At 50.3% G+C, this 15,818-nt stretch overlaps 1 protein-coding gene and 1 long non-coding RNA gene across 11 annotated transcripts in view; one reads left to right on the top strand and one right to left on the bottom strand.

The window, feature by feature from the left end:
- KCNB1 (potassium voltage-gated channel subfamily B member 1) overlaps positions 1-15,818 on the top strand; it is a 110,497-nt gene that overhangs the window by 55,596 nt on the left and 39,083 nt on the right. The window lies entirely within an intron of this gene.
- LOC101906754 (uncharacterized) lies at positions 1,631-14,535 on the bottom strand. 10 transcript variants are annotated; one of them, XR_009497041.1, is made up of 7 exons: positions 12,259-13,100; positions 11,423-11,518; positions 10,401-10,556; positions 7,680-7,940; positions 6,948-7,132; positions 4,706-6,555; positions 1,631-4,536 (listed from the first exon to the last, which is right to left on the bottom strand). It is a non-coding gene; the product is annotated as an uncharacterized lncRNA (long non-coding RNA). The 10 variants fall into 10 exon arrangements; XR_009497040.1 differs by lacking the exon at positions 10,401-10,556; XR_009497037.1 differs by lacking the exons at positions 7,680-7,940; positions 10,401-10,556.

Below are 15,818 nucleotides of genomic sequence, written 5' to 3'. Positions count from 1 at the left end.
CTCTTCCTAGACATTCAGAATAGTTTAAGATGGTCCATCCAGGAAAGGCATGTGGACTAGAACAAACTTCCTTCCCCCTCTCTTCCACATCTCTGGGACTCAGTGACGCCACCATCCCCAGGCAGCTCCCAGCCGAACAGGCATGATTCTGTTACATCTGCTGGCTCTTTCCTGTTGGAACCCAGCCTGGTGGTCCAGACCTGCCTGCTGGCCACAGCTGAGAAAGGGGCCCTCTGGGAGCATGTGTTCCTCACGAAGAACAAGGATGTAGGCAGCAGTCTAAAATAGATGTGAAAAAACACTGCTTTTTGTTTTCTCTCTGGAAGGGTGGCTGAGTGAGCCACGACAGGGGACCCAGAACGTCTGTACTGAAAACACTATTATTATAAGACAGTGAGAGGAAGGAGCCAGGAGGGGCTGATGGAAGACACCATCCTTATCGCCCCTGTATGCTCTCCAGACTGGGGTTTGGCCCCAAGAGAACCCTGAGCCAGACTTGATACCAAGGGTGATTCTCACTCCTGCTTCCCTACACCCCTGCTGGCTCTGACCGTGTCCCTTGCCTTGCTCTACAATCTTCTGTGGCTCCCCACTACCCTCAGGAGAAGCTGAAGGACTTAACAAGGCATTCAAGGCCCTCCAGGTTCTGGTCCTAAGTGACTTAGCTGGCCTCTTCCCACTCCAGGCTACTTCTTGGCAGTCCTAGAACTTGCCCTACACTTTCATGCCTTTGCTTACCCACCTGGAACCCCTAGATTAGTCCATCAACTCAATTCTGTCTAATCAAAGCAAAGAAATGTCTATGCCCCACTCCCTCCCTCCCAAACCAAGCTTAGTGACCTCAGCCTAAAGACCTGGCTTGAGAGTATAAAATTCCCCAGAGACTGCATGTGGCCAGGTAAATGAATGAAGGTGACCAAGTGGGGTGCCCAGCAGACAGAAATTCTCAAGCTCAGTCTAACGGAGTGGATGCTTCTCAGACCTCCCCAGTTGCTGAGATGCAGGAACATGTAGCTTGATCCTCCAGTTTTGCAAGAGAAGGTGAAAATTGGGGATATAAAATGAAATCTCAATTTTATGAATGTTAGCAACTAATTTAATGTTTTGGAAACACTGTTTAGACCAAACAAAATGTATCTATGGGCCAGATTCAATTTACAGGCCACGAATTGTCAATTTCCCTTTCCTTGTTACAAACAAAAGAAGCTAAGTCACAGTGTTATATGTCAACAGTCTCCAACCTTTTAGGCACCAGGGGCCGCTTTTGTGAGACACAGTTTTTCCACAGACCAGGGGAATGGGGAGATGGTTTGGGGATGATTCAAGTGCGTTACATTTATTATGGACTTTATTTCTGTTATTATTACATACGCTCCACCTCCAATCATCAGGCATTCAATTCCAGAGGTTGGGGACCCCTGTTACAAGTGATACAGACATATTTGGCCTTATCCTTGAGGCTGGGTTGGGTGCTTCATCAGGCATTCAATTCCAGAGGTTGGGGACCCCTGTTACAAGTGATACAGACATATTTGGCCTTATCCTTGAGGCTGGGTTGGGTGCTTCATCAGGCATTCAATTCCAGAGGTTGGGGACCCTGTTACAAGTGATACAGACATGTTGGGCTTCATCAGGCATTCAATTCCAGAGGTTGGGGACCCCTGTTACAAGTGATACAGACATATTTGGCCTTATCCTTGAGGCTGGGTTGGGTGCTGTCTCCTAGGGTGGTCTTGACAGTATCTCTCTGAGGAGATGAGATTTGTGCAAAGACCTAAAGGGAGTGAGGGAATCAGGTTGTGGTTAATCTGGACGAAGAACTTTCCAGGAAGTCAGAGCTGCAAACGCAGAGGCCCTGAGACAGGAAAGAGCCTGGTGTGTCTGAGGCATAGCAGCAAGGCTGTGGGCTGGAGTGGAGTAAGACAGGAGAGGGGAGGGGGATGAGGAGTGATAACCAGGTCCACATCTATACAGGGCCCGTGGGAGCCTGAATTTAATTCAGAATCAACAATGAAGACAACGAATTGATGAGTGAATGAATGAATGAATGGGTTCCAAACTGCTCACCGGAATATTCATATTTGCTGTGGGAGTGTGGGTGTGACTGCTTTGTCTTAGGGTCTGAAGTCTTCAGAATTATGCTGGAAGATGTTGGTCTGTGATTAACAGTGCCAGGTTGCCATCAGTCTGGAGCTGTTTTAATGGTGCTTGATTAGAAGCCTCAGATGGAGAGGGGTCTTCATGAGGGTGGGTATGTATGAGAAAGACAGACAAATGGAGAGGAACCAGGCAGAAAGAGACGGGGCTCACCAGAGTGCCTGACTAGTACCCTCATCCCAGCAGGCCAGGGACACCAGGCCTCCAGTAGGGGACTCTGAGCTCCCCAGCGTGCCCATGAGACTTCTGATCACCAAGTCTCAGGACTCCTGCAGCCACCCCTGGTGAACCCACTGGTGATAGCATGTGGCAGACCCGCTCCTGTCCTTGGCCGCACTCGGCCTATGAGACTATTTTCTGCCTTGACTCAGGCACTGGCATCCCAGCTGCTGGCAAGTGAGCCTGGTGGGGTTGCCATGGCGACCCTCGGGCATGGATTCCCAGAGATGCTCCCTGCATCCTCCCCGATCCTGCCACTGCTGATTGCTGGGGGAGAGCGTGACTCACCGTTAAATATATCACGGCCGTCCCAAATTGGCGGCTCAGCCCCGGCAGCCGGATGTGGGGACAGGCAGCATCTGGGGGTGTGTGCGGTTGGGAGGCTGAGAGGCATGACCTCCTGAGCATTTTCAGAGCGTTCAGCTCCTGTCACTCCCGGGCGGTACCTTCACCAATCCCCTGCCCAGATATCCTGCCCTTCCCAGTCTGTCTGGGCAACTCCGTTCATTTGCTAGCCGGGTGACCTTGGACAAGCTTTCCTTCTCTGGGTCTCAAAGTCCTTATCTGTAAAATGGGGGTGATGTGAACGCCGATGGTCGAGAACTGTGGAGGGTCTGAGCTTTCACTTGGCTTGCAAGCTAACAAGTGAGCCTGCCACAGTTGAGTGGATACTGGCAGGAGACATGAGCTGGCTGTGTCAGAGACAAAGGACTATTACAGCCCAGCAGGTGGCATGAACTTCACGTTCCCATCAGCCCTCTTTGCCCCCAGGTTCCGTGGGAGCCCTGCAAGGTGCCCCAGATGGCTGCTGCTCCACCTGGACTTGTCACAGCTGAGGATCCCTGGGCTTAGGAAACCCGCAATTTTATAAGAAAGCTGCTGGCAAAGCGGCTCAGCCTTTGCCCTGGTAGGAGACCTCATCTTTATTATACTGATAGGGAAACAACTCTCGGTGTACTATTTCTATCTTCCAAGGCTGCTGGCTAGACATCCTTGAGAAGAGAGTCCAGAACAAGGCTCTCATTGTCTCTTGCTCGGAAGACAGGCAGACATGGAGTGACCCGTGGAGAATCGTCTCCTGCCTCAGTCTGTAGGGCTGTTGGGAGAGCAAAGGAGTTCACACACGTAAACTGCTTCACACGGCCACCTGGCGAAGAATAAGCACTTAATAACGTCAGCGGCTATCATATGACTCTCAGCTTTTGTTGCTGTTTAGTCACTAGGTCACGTCTGACTCTTTTGTGACCCCATGGACTGTAGCCCAGCAGGCTCTTCTGTCCATGAGATTTTCCAGGCAAGAATACTTGCCTGGACTGCAAGGAGTTGCCATTTCCTTCTTCAGCGGATCTTTCTGACCCAGGGATCAAATCCGCATTTCCTGAACTGGCAGACGGATTCTTTACCTCTCAACCACCAGGGAACTCCCTTCATAATATAATCTCTCTTTAACTAGTAGGAAGTCAGAGGCCTTCTGCTTTGTGGTTTCCTAGTTAGGTGACGAAGAAAATCCTGGCTTCTACCCTTTCTCACCAGGACATGCCCACTTATCTCCTGGGCTCCTCAGAGCTTTAACAACCCCTAGTCCACACCCTGGCTCCTCCCTCTGACTTCTCTGGGTTCTTTTTTTTTAATGGCTTTTTTGGAGAAATAATGTATATACCATAACATTCCTTCATTTTAAAGAGTACAATGCAATAGTTTTTAGTAAATTTACGGAGCTGTGCTATGATCCGATTTCAGAACATTTCCCCAAGAAAAAACTTCCCGCCTACTTGCATTCACTCCCCATTCCCACCCACAGGCCCAGGAAACCACACATCTGCTTTCTGTCTCTCTGGATCTGCCTCTTTGGACATTTCATAGAAACAGACTCACACAGTACGTGGCCTTTGGTGTCTGGCTTCTTCCATTGAGCATAGTATTTTGGAGGTTTGCGGCGTTGCATGCATCAGCACTTCATTCCTTTTTTACAGCTGAGTAGTATTTCGTTCTTTGTCTAGTCCACACTTTGTATCCAATAACCTTCCCTAGGTTCCTGATGAGAGCTCTTGGGATGCTGTCATTTTCGGCACGGGCACTGACTGTCACAGCTGGGATCCTGCTATTGGCACTCCTTAGGCCTTATCCTGTCATCTTGGCCCTTTGGGGAGTCCTGGCGAGCTGAAAATAAGAGAGGAGCAGTTTGGCAGATGGAGTTTTAGAGACTTTTAAAACCACATGGCACATCTACTTCCATGAAAAGCAAGCAAACCCACTTCCATGGAGCCAGTCCAAGCCCTGGAGAAAGAGGCAGGCATTCATGAAGATTTTACAGGCCAAATTCCCCTACCTCTTCCCAGCTCCATCTCCACGGCAGTCCCACACGATCGTCCAAAGAGAAGAGCAGGAGAGATTTCTGGTGCTTTCCTATATGATGGTCTTATCTCCTTAGACATTCCAAATAGGACAAGAACTCCCAGATAATTCCATATTCCATGAAAAATATGTGCAAAACGGAATTAAAGGAAAACATCTCTTCTCCACCTCTGCCACCTTCACCCTTGACTATGGAGGCTCTGGGGGTGTGTTTGGTTAATAAAGGATTCTGTCTCAAAAAAGGAAGAGTCCACGACTGTTCTTAGCTATTCTAGTTGATGAACTGGAGAGAGACAGGGGAAACATCAGCAGGTAAAGTTTTCTGGCCTGATTTATTGACCTTCCTTCAAATAACCAGAAATCGGGATTCCCTGGTGGCTCAGACAGTAAAGAGTCTGCCTGCAATGTGGGAGACTCGGGTTCGATCCCTGGGTCAGGGAGATCCCCTGGAGAAGGACATGGCAACGCACTCCAGTGTTCTTGTCTGGAGAATCCCATGGACCGAGGAGCCTGGCGGGCTACAGTCCTTGGGGTCGAAAAGAGTCAGACACAACTAAGCGACTTCACTTCCTCCTTTCCTCAAATAGCCAGGCTTCTCCGTTGTTATTCACATCCTACATCTGGATTTGGGGTTCCTGCAAGATGTAGGAAATGCCTTCCAAGTTGGGGAGTGTGTTGGGGAGGTGTTCTGGTTATCTATAGTTGTGTAACAAGCCACCCCCAAGACTTAGTGGCTTGAAACAAAATCATTGATTTGTTCATGAATCTGAAATGGGTACGGGGATGGGTGGGGCTAGTTCATTTCCACAGGGCATGTGATGCCCACTGCAACACCTCAGCTGGGGCTCCCTCACACAGCCCAGCCTTGGAGTCGTTCCTGGCTGTCAGTTCCTCTCCATGGAGCATCTCCTCACAGCATGGTAACTGGGCTCCAAGCGTAATCACACCAAGAAACAGGAAGTGATAGATGGCCGTTTCTCACGGCTCGGGTCCTGAAACTGCCAGCACGTCATTTCAGCCATACTCTATTGAACAAGTGATTGCAGAGCCCAAATTCAGGAGGAAGGAACATCAACCGCACCTCATGACAAATGAGAGGCAAAGATCGTGATGGCAGTGTTTTCTTTTGGCCGTGCTGTGCAGCGTGTGGGATCTTAGTTCCCAGACCAGGAATTAAACCCGCAGCCCCTGCCATTGGATCACCAGGGAAGGCCCTGAAAGTGAAGTTTTAAGACTCACGTGGCTAGCAAGTTCATGGCACGTCAGTAGGTCAGGAGGTTTTGGAGGAAGATGTGATGGGACAATCAAACCTAGAACAAGACCCCCCCGGCTGCTTCATGTTGGCCAACATGGCGTACGTGCTCAGTCACTCAGTTGTGTCCGACTCTTTGTGACCCCTCGGAATGTAGCCCGCCAGGCTCCTCTGTCCATGGGATTTTCCAGGCAAGAGTACTGGAGTGGGTTGCCATTTCCTTCTCCAGGGGATTTTTCCAACTCAGAGATCAAACCTGCGTCTCCTGCATTAGCAGGTGAATTATTTACCACTGAGCCACCTGGAAAGCCCCTGGCCAAAGTTGGTTTCAGCCAAATTTCATTTTGTCCCATGGGCCAAACGTAAAGCAGGACCCCACCCTTCCAGTTCTACGCCCACAGGTCAGTGTCCTGCCTTTGGAAATCCAGGCCTTCTTGCTCAGTCTTGGCCCACAACATTGTCTCACAAGTGGGGAAACCCAGGGAATTTCCTGGCAGTCCAGTGGTTAAGCCTTCCAACGCAGAGCATATGGGTCCCATTCCTGGTCAGGGAGCTAAAGTCCCACATGCTTCCTGGCAAAAAAACCAAAGCATAAAACAGAAACGATGTTGTAACAACTTCAGTAAAGACTTTAAAAATGGTCCAGAGCAAAAAAATCTTTAAAAAGAAAAAAAAAAAAGAATGGGGAGACCCACTAATGAGCTGGTCTGGCAACACACAGGTGCCTCGCCAGGTCCCTAAGCCCCTGCTTTAATGGAATCCAAAGAAACCTCTCTAGACACACCTTTCATCAGAGCTTTTAGGGAAAATAGCTAGAGCTCTCCAGCTTCTTCCGGGAACACACCAGCAGTGAAGCATAACCCCCCCACCATGAACTCAGGGTACCACATGACTGGACACCCTTGTCATCTGGATTTTCTAGAATCCTTTTTCTTCAGACCCTGCGCAGCAGGCCTGTCCTTACCTGCATGGCTGTCTGAGCAGCAAATTGCTAATGCCAGTGTGCTTAGAGGATCTCTTCTTGGATAGGAGGGGACAAGACCAGGTTTTGGATGCTGCCTTCTGCTCTTAGTGGCTGTGGGGCATCAGGCAAGTGACTGCACTTCTCTGAGTCTCCATTTCCTTTTCTGGTGGGCAGAAATACCATTCCTGGATATTGCGAGAATGAAGTAGACCGTGTACCTATTACACTCCTTACAGTGCTTTGCCCCATAATAGCTGCTCAGTTAATCGTAACTATCCTTATGATGAATGATCATTTTCTGCCTCATAGTGGTTTTTTGGAATGGGGAGCCAATTCCAAGGAAAGCCAATTTTGCGTAAGATCTCATTTGCTGGGACCTCCCTGGGGGTCTAGTGGTTAAGACTCCACCTTCCAAAGCAGGGGGCCCCGGGTTCAATCCCTGGTTGGGGAACTAGAGTGCACGTGCCACAATGAAGATGGAAGATCCCGAGCGTCACAACTAAGACCCAGCACAGCCAACTAAAGAAATAAATAATATTTTACTAAAAAGATTTCATTTGCTGTTTACATGGGAACATTTCCTAGTTCCTTGGTAACCATGCATTTGGAGCAGTATGTCACTATACAAATATTACCTTGAGCCCAAAAAAGTTCTCATTGTGTTTCTTGACTACCTTGGCTAAACAGAGCATGCTTTGCCTCCAATTAAACACACAAAACAGGTATTGTTACCGCAGTGACGTGGGCAGGTAGCCAGCAGAAAAACTGCCCAACCCCAGTGGGAAGTCAGATCTGCATTTCTTGGAAGGAAAAATCCACGGGGCATTTCGGAGCTCCTTAGTCCAGTTGGAGTACTAAGGAGTCTGGATTCACTTGTTTGTCCTCCAACAAATCTCTTTGTAATGTCTACTGTACACCAGCCCCTTGCTAGGCTCCGAGCCTACAGTGATGAAGGAAAAGAGCCAAGGCCCCAGAGCTCATGAAGCTTACAGTCTAGAAAGGAGAGAGGAACAAAAAACAACAGGACACCATGGAATATATAATATCTGTCCACAGATGCACTTCCCTGGTGGCTCAGTGGTAAAGAATCCACCCGTCAATGCAGGAGACGCAGGTTTGATCTCTGGGTCAGGAAGATTCTCTGGAGGAGGAAATGGCAACCCACTCCAGTGTTCTTGCCTGGAAAATCCCATGAACAGAGGAACCCAGTGGGCTACAGTCCATAGGGTCACAAAAGAGTTGGCCATGACTTAGCAACTAAACAATAAATCTACAGATGTAATAAGGAAGAGCACAGATTTTGATGGAAAGTTGGTGGCATTTGAAGGAGGTCAGGGTAAGCCCTTCTGGGGATGTGACATTTAAGCAGAGATGCGAAATAAGTGAAGAAAAGAGATGAGTGTTGTGTGGGGGGTGGAGTGTTCTAGGCAGAGGGAATGGCTAGTGCAAAGGCCCTGAGGCTGGAAGTGTCTGGTGTGTTCCAGGAGCAGCAAGAAGGCCAGTGTGGCGGAGCAGAGTGAGCAAGGGGAGGAGCGGAGAGAGGCAGGCCAGAGAGGGAAGAAGGGCCCACCACTCAGGGCCTTGCGGGCCTCGTAAGGACGTCAGCCTTTGTTCTGAGTGCATTGGGAGATGGTAGGGTTTTGAGCCAAGAAGACAAAAATGAGCCAGCTTAGGTTCTGGGACCCCTCAGATAAATGTGGAAAATGAATCTGTTTGTCATAGGCACAAGGACAGAAGCAGGAAGATAGTGAGGAGGCGACTGCAACAGACCAAGCAGAAGAGGATAGTGGCCTGGCCCAGGGTCATCAGTGAGGGGAGGGGGAGAAGTGGGTACATTCCAGATACCTGTTTTTTTTTTTTGGTCCACATTGTGAGACACGGGATCTTAGTTCCCCGACCAGGGATCGAACCCACGCCCCCTTCTGTGGAAGCCCGGAATCTTAACCACTAGACCTCCAGGGAAATTCCCCCCAAATCTCTTGAAGGTAGATGTGACAGGTCTGGCCGATGCATTAGCTCTTCTGAGATTCCCTGTCACTGGGGCCTCCACCTGCTCCCATCAGCAGGCTCAGCAGCACAGTCTAGACCAGGTCAGCTGGGCCCTGCCCACTTGGGGAGACGGCGGCCTTGTCCACCCATGCCCTGGGGACCCAGGCACTGGGCAAGGGCCGTCCTGGCTTCTCCCAGGTGGTGTCTCAGAAAGAGCTCTGGACTGAAGAGCCTTACCATGGGTGACACCCCCCACTGTGTGACCTTAGACAAGTCTCCTTCCCCATGCTGAATCTCAGCTTGCCTATCTGTGAAGTGGGAATTTTGAAACCAACCCTACTTCCTCCTGGGGTGGCTGTGAGAAGTCAGATGCAGGCTAGGCACGAGTTCTGAGGACACTAAAGGGCCACATTTACAAAGGGGTTAAACTCAACCACGTTATCAGTAGTGATATTTGGTCATTTCTGCTGTCCTGTGGGCTGCTGGGGAACTTTGACCTTGGTTCAAGTCAGGCTACAGCTATGCTAAATGAACACATCTCACTTTTCTTATTGAAGCATAGTTTATTTGCAATATTAGTTTCAGGTGTACAACCTCGTGGTTCTATATTCTCACAGATGATACTCCATTTAAAGTTACCAGAAAAGATTGTCTCTATTCCCTGTGGTGTGTGGTGTGTGTGGGTTAGTCGCTCAGTCATCTCCGACTGTTTGCGACCCCACAAACTGTAGCCTCCTCTATCCATGGGATTCTCCAGGCAAGAATACCAGAGTGGATTGCCATTCCCTTCTCCAGAGGATCTTCCTGAGCCAGGGATCGAACCAAGGTCTCCTGCATTGCAGGCAGATTCTTTACCATCTGAGCTACCCTGTGCTGCATATTAAATCTTTGTATCTTATTTATTTTATACCTAGTAATTTATCTCTCTTAATCTGCTACTCTATCTTGCCTCTCTCCCCACTGGCTAGCCGCTAGTCCAATATTGATTCATTTATTTCATTTTCTTAGATTTATAAGTGAAAACAAACATCTCTTACTTCCATGCTGTGGCTAAACAGCCTGGGCTGCATGTGGGGTCGGACAGAACTGAGTGGAGCTTCTAGCTCAGTTTCCGGAAAGTCAGCTAAAAAAAAACCCCAACGATCCCCTGAGTTCACAGGCAGACCAGCCTTCCAGCCTGTTATTCCCTCCTGCCCCCTCTCACCCAAGGTTCCTAGAGGGGAGCCAGGCCCCGCCGCTGCATCCTGGTGACTTTGTCACTGTCCCCCGGGAATGGCTAAATGTGGATCATGGGCTCACTGTTCCTCTTCTCTGAGCTTCCCTGGTCTCTCCCTGAGAACTGGGTCCTTCAGGCCAAGAGAAACCTCAATTCAGTTCAGTTGCTCAGTCGTGTCTGGCTCTTTGCAACCCCATGGACTGCAGCACACCAGGCTTCCCTGTCCATCACCAACTCCCAGAGCTTACTCAAACTCATGTCTGCCATCCAACCATCTCATCCTCTGTCGTCCCCTTCTCCTGCCTTCAATCTTTCCCAGCATCAGGATCTTTTCCAGTGAGTCAGCTTTTTGCCCCAGGTAGCCAAAGTATTGAAGACTAGAAGACTTCTATTTTTTGAGATTCCTGGAATATGAATTTACTTTCTTAAACCCCCAAAATGAAGACCTCCCAAAATTTGCATAACATTTAAAATATTAAATTGAACAAATTCATGCTTTTGACCTACCTCCACAAAATTACAACACAGTGTATGTGTGAGGTTCACAAGAAAACCACAGGATTTGTTTTATGTGCTTATATATTTATATTTTAAATTCATGCTGTTCTTGTAGCCTGAGCCAGTAATGGGATGCAAGAGTGGTGAGGTCTGGCGAAAGCAGTCTTATCTCATCATCATCACTTGTGTCCCTGTTTGGGTATGTAACCCATTTAGAGTTAAGGTCAAAATTCTAAAAATATTGGGATGTCAGTATTTTAAATAGGTGATATATTTTCTTGATGTGAAAGTTAGTGTTAAAAAAGGCATACAGTGAAAAGTCCTTCTCCCACCCCTGTCCCCAGCCCTCCTCCCCAGAGGCAGCGACAATTACTAATTTCTTCTGATTCCTTCCAGAAACAATTTAACCACATACAAGTTCATCCTAATTCATGTGTGCATAGATCCTTTTTCTTTGCTTTATTGAAATAGGGGCTGGCTACACATATTGTTCTCATCTTGCTCTGTTTGCTAACATTATTCCTCAGGGATTATTCTCTATTTATGCATATTGGGTCATCCTGCTCCTCCTTTACAGCTGCATAGTATTCCATTGTATGGCTGACTCATTGTTGATTTAACTTGCATTGTTGATGGACACTGAGGTTGTTTCAGATCTTTCTAATCTAATAAACAACAATGCAGTGAGTAACTTTATGTTTATACCATGAAAACTTGTTGAAGACCCTTAGGGATTATGAGGTCTGGGAGGAATGGCTCCTTTTTTACATACCTTCAACCCCTTTCTGGAAGGTGAAGCTTGATTAAGTACAGCATCACAAAACGGACAGAGAACATTCCAGGCAGAGGGGACCGCAATCCAAAGGCCCTAGGGCAGAAATGAGCTCAATTTATTTGGAAATGGCAAGAAGGCCATTGTGGGTGGAGTGGAACCTGTGAGGGAGAGAGGTTAGAGAGGACTTCAGCGGGTAATCGAGCCATGGTGAGGTGAGGCAGGAGGGAGCTAATGAATGAATGAATGAAGCCATTCACTGACATTCATTCAGTGACAACTGAAGACATCATATTCCGAGAGACAGGCATGGCCCTCCCCTGACCTCTGGGAAGATTGGTGGCCACCGCCCGTGGGTCCCCTAGAGCTTTCCCCAAGGTCACCCACAGAGAGGAAGGAACCCTCCAGGTCTTCAATCAGCTGGGTTCTGGCCTCTCCCAGTGCCCACACGGGCACGGGGCAAGCACTTTTGTTCATTATTTTTATTGTTATTTATTTTTATTTTTTGGCTGTATTGCATGGCATGTGGGATCCTGGTTCTGCACCAGGAATCAAACCCGTGCCCCTTGCATTGGAAGCACAGAGTCTTAACCACCAGACCAGGGAAGTTAACTACCAGGGAAGTCTCACAGATTTTTCAAATGGGAACTCATGGGTGGCTGAAGTGGGCAGAGCTCAGAATATCCCACTGCTTCGGCCCCCCTAAAACACTCTCGTCCATCTTTGCATGGCCAACCCATCTCTTTCTGAGCAGCTCACCTTCCCAGGCCACCACTGATCCATTTCCTCCCTCTCCCGGTCTCCACCCACCTGCCCAGCTTGCCCCATCTCCTCACCATTCGGAGCCACCTGGAAGCCTGGTGGTTTCACAGCCCCACTCTGCCCAGACAAGCTGTGAGCAGCCTGGTTTCACTGCTCATAGGGGTGAAGGCAGTACTGGCCCCCACCTTTCAGGGCTGGATGGAGATGCAGTAAATGCACATAAAGTATTCTGAGCAGGGTCTGGCTTGGAGAGTGCTCAGGTCGGGCATTGCTTTTCCACCCAGGGCCTTAAATCTCATCTCCTTTCATTCATTGCTCGTGTGTCATCGGGCTCCTGTTCTGAACCTTGAGCTCAGGAAGGGAGTGTTGCCAGTCCGATTCAGCCCTGTGAACCCAAGTGATATTTAAAGAGACCTTGGAGGAGAAGTCCAGAGTTATCTGGGGCAGGAGGGATGGGGAGAGAGCAGAGGCCGTGTGTGGACCCTGGGGGCAGCCCAGTGGGGAAAGGGGAGGGCGGCCACGGGCTGTGGGGCAGAGAGGCAGTGAGGAGGGACATGCGGACTAGAGGGGGAGGGGGGCAGGAGCCAGACCCTGCAGGGCCTTGAGAGCCACAGCTCCGGGGTCTGGGTTCATTCCCAAGGTACCGGGGAGCCATAGGAAGCTCGAAAGCAGAGGGGTGAGGCGTTCAGCTCCCGCAGACAATTCTGATCTTGGGTTTCTCCGGGAGGAGGGGTTAGAGGAGGCAAGAGAGTGGGCAGCGCCGACTCAAACCATGACTGCCCACTCGGGTCTGTCTGTCCGTCTGTCCCGCTCCTCTGTCCCCCTCCCCCGTCTTTTTATTCGCTGTCTCTCCCACTCCTTCCTTCCCTGTTTCCTCCTTGTCTCTTCTCTCCTACCATCGTGTCTCTCTCGTACTCACTCACCTTCCCCTCTCCCGCCGGCTCCATCTCTCCCTCCCTCCCGCCGCTTCCCTGAACAGAACTCTAATTCATCTTCCCCACGCTGGCTGGCCCTGGCGCCCTTCCTTTGGCAGAGCTCGTTATTTTAATTAAACTCTGGGATCTGTTTTACTAGCCTGACATCTTGCTTAGGGAAACCAAAAGAGGAGCTGCCTGGGGCCAGGACGGGAAGCCGCCGGGCATTGTGGGAAGGTTTCCATCGCCGTCTGGGGAAGGGGCCCTGCTCTTAAAGGGGCAGCTGGGCGTGGCGGCTAGGGATTGAGGTCTGGCTTGGCCTCAAAGCCCCATCACTTCCTCGGGGCGAGCTCCTTCCTGGGCTATAAAATGAGGTATTAATAATTCTTCTTTCATAGGGTTTTGAGAGGTTTAAGTGAGTTAACACAGCACTTTTCAACCTGAGGGTCATAAAGTCAATTTAGTGGGTCACAACCACCATTGAAAACCCAAGAACATCAACAACAAACAAACAAAAAAAAATGCCAGAATATGTCTCACTGGGAATCCATGTTGTGTGAGGAGCCTTTATTTCAGAATGGGAATGCTCTCTGGTTTGTTGTGTAAATGTCTCTCTTCCTCAGGCGGCCCTTCTTAAAGTCTTGAAAGTACCATTAAAATACTCAACAAAGTTCATACAGTAACACTCAAACTGTGGGGGCTGATGTTTTCTTGTGGGTAGCAAGAAAAGACTTCCTGTTGACTTCTCTACAGTATCAGCAGTTTCACCCCATCTTACACACAGGAAAACTGAGTCTCAGAGAAAGAAGAGGCTGTCCCATGCCAGTCACCAAGCAGAGCTGCAAACCCTGGCCTGACCAGGCCTGAGTACTGCCTACCCTCCCCCATCTAGGCCTGCAGGCATGCATGCGTGCTAAGTCATTTCAGTCATACCTGACTCTTTGCGACCCCATGGACTGTAGTCTACCTGGCTCCTATGTCCGTGGGATTCTCCAGGCAAGAATACTGGAGTGGATTGCCATACCCTCCTCCAGAGATCAAACCTGTGTCTCTAAAGTCTCCTGCATTGGCAGGTGGGTTCTTTACCACCAGCGCCACCTGGGAAGCCCCAGGTCTGCAGGAGGTGGAGGGGTAATCCTCTGACTGCTAATGAGAACTCCGGCCTGGCAGCACTCGGTCTGTCTGGGCAGGGGCTTCTGGGGCTAGGGTTACCCTTGGCTGTGACCAGAGGCAGTGCAAACCTCCAACCCAGTGATCTTGCCTCTCTAGTACCCCACCCCCAGGTCAGAGGGGAGAAGGCTGTAGTTTTTCTGCTTCTTTCTAGACTTTCCCAAAGCCAGCAAGTCTAGGGGAAATTCCCAAGTGGAGCAAAGGAAGATGCGGTGGCTTGTGCAGGGCTGTGAGGAGGGGCGGCCAGTCTGGCAGGGTCTGCAGGGTGGGGGGTGGGAGGGGAGGGGAGGGGTGAGGGGAGGGGACCACTATGAGGTCACAATGGACAACAGGCCCTCAGCTGAGAGGTGGGAAACCTGGGTCCCAGGCTTAATTCCCCCCCCAGCAGGGTTGTGCGCCTGAGGGCCAGTTCCTTCCCCTCTCTGGCCCTCAGATTCCACACCCATATAATGGGCATGGTGGCTCAGAGGCCCTTTAGGAAACTCACCACTCAGATGTCTCAGAAACGCTCCTATGAGCCTGCGATTCTGATTCTGAGAAATCTCCTTAACTTCCCCAGTGGGAAAGGCCTCGTGTACTTATTCATCCAACAAACATTTATTGAGCACCTCCTGTGTACAGGGAGCTGGGGACACATAGGGGACCAAGGCAGACCCAGTCCCTGCCCCTCATTCTAGTGCATGAGACAACAAGCCAAGAAAGAAATGACCGAGTGCTTTCAAAGCCCTGGAAGAGGGTCTAGGGATAACAAGTGAGGGTAGGGGGCGGGCTGCTTTATCAAGATGGTCAGGAAGCTTCTCTGTGGAGGTAACATCTGAGCTGAAACCTGAAGAGGGAGGACGAAAGAGACCTAGGGAGACCTCAGGAGAGTGGACTACAAGTACCAAGCCCTGAGGCTGGAGGGCCAAGAGGCCAGGGTGAGGAGGAGGTGGGTGAGACAGGAGAGGCAGTCAACTCCAGATCAGGCAGCGCCTTGAGGCCTTTGATTGGCTTTTGTCCCCAGTGCGCCGGGTCACCCTAGGGGCTTTTGAGCAGGGCAGTCACAGAATCATCGTGTTTTTAAAAGATGCTTCTGAGTGGAGAATGGGTTGCAGGGGTGAGGGGGGACACCAGGTAGGGGACCACTGCCATTGTCCTTGCAGGACTCAGGAACCTGGAGCAGGGTGGTGGTGGGGGACGTGGGGACAAGCAGTCAGACTCTGGGTCCGTTTTGAAGGTGGAGAGAGCAATCAGGGCGGGCTCCCAGGTTGGTGGCCTGAGGCTCTGGGAAGACGGGCGTGCCCTCTGTCGCAACAGGGAAGAGCCAGTACAGAGCAAGTGGGGGCTTGGCTTGGTCTCGTGAAGTTGGAGACACCAGTGGGACATCCAAGTGTCAAAGCCAACCTCTTCCCACCCAGCCCGGCCCCGCCCGCCCAGATGGCGTGTGGAGGGGAGCCCGCCTTGCGGCAAAGATTAATTCCCGTGACCCAGTTCTGTCTGCCGGTGGCTATGTGGGTCACCTGTACTGCAGGGCCTTGCCCCCCAGAGCCTGTCCCGCACCCACCCTCCCC

Source organism: Bos taurus, chromosome 13 (genome assembly GCF_002263795.3).
Source record: "Bos taurus isolate L1 Dominette 01449 registration number 42190680 breed Hereford chromosome 13, ARS-UCD2.0, whole genome shotgun sequence".
Taxonomy (NCBI): domain Eukaryota; kingdom Metazoa; phylum Chordata; class Mammalia; order Artiodactyla; family Bovidae; genus Bos; species Bos taurus.
The sequence above is the reverse complement of the archived record's forward strand: the minus strand, read 5'-3'. Positions and strand labels throughout refer to the sequence as shown.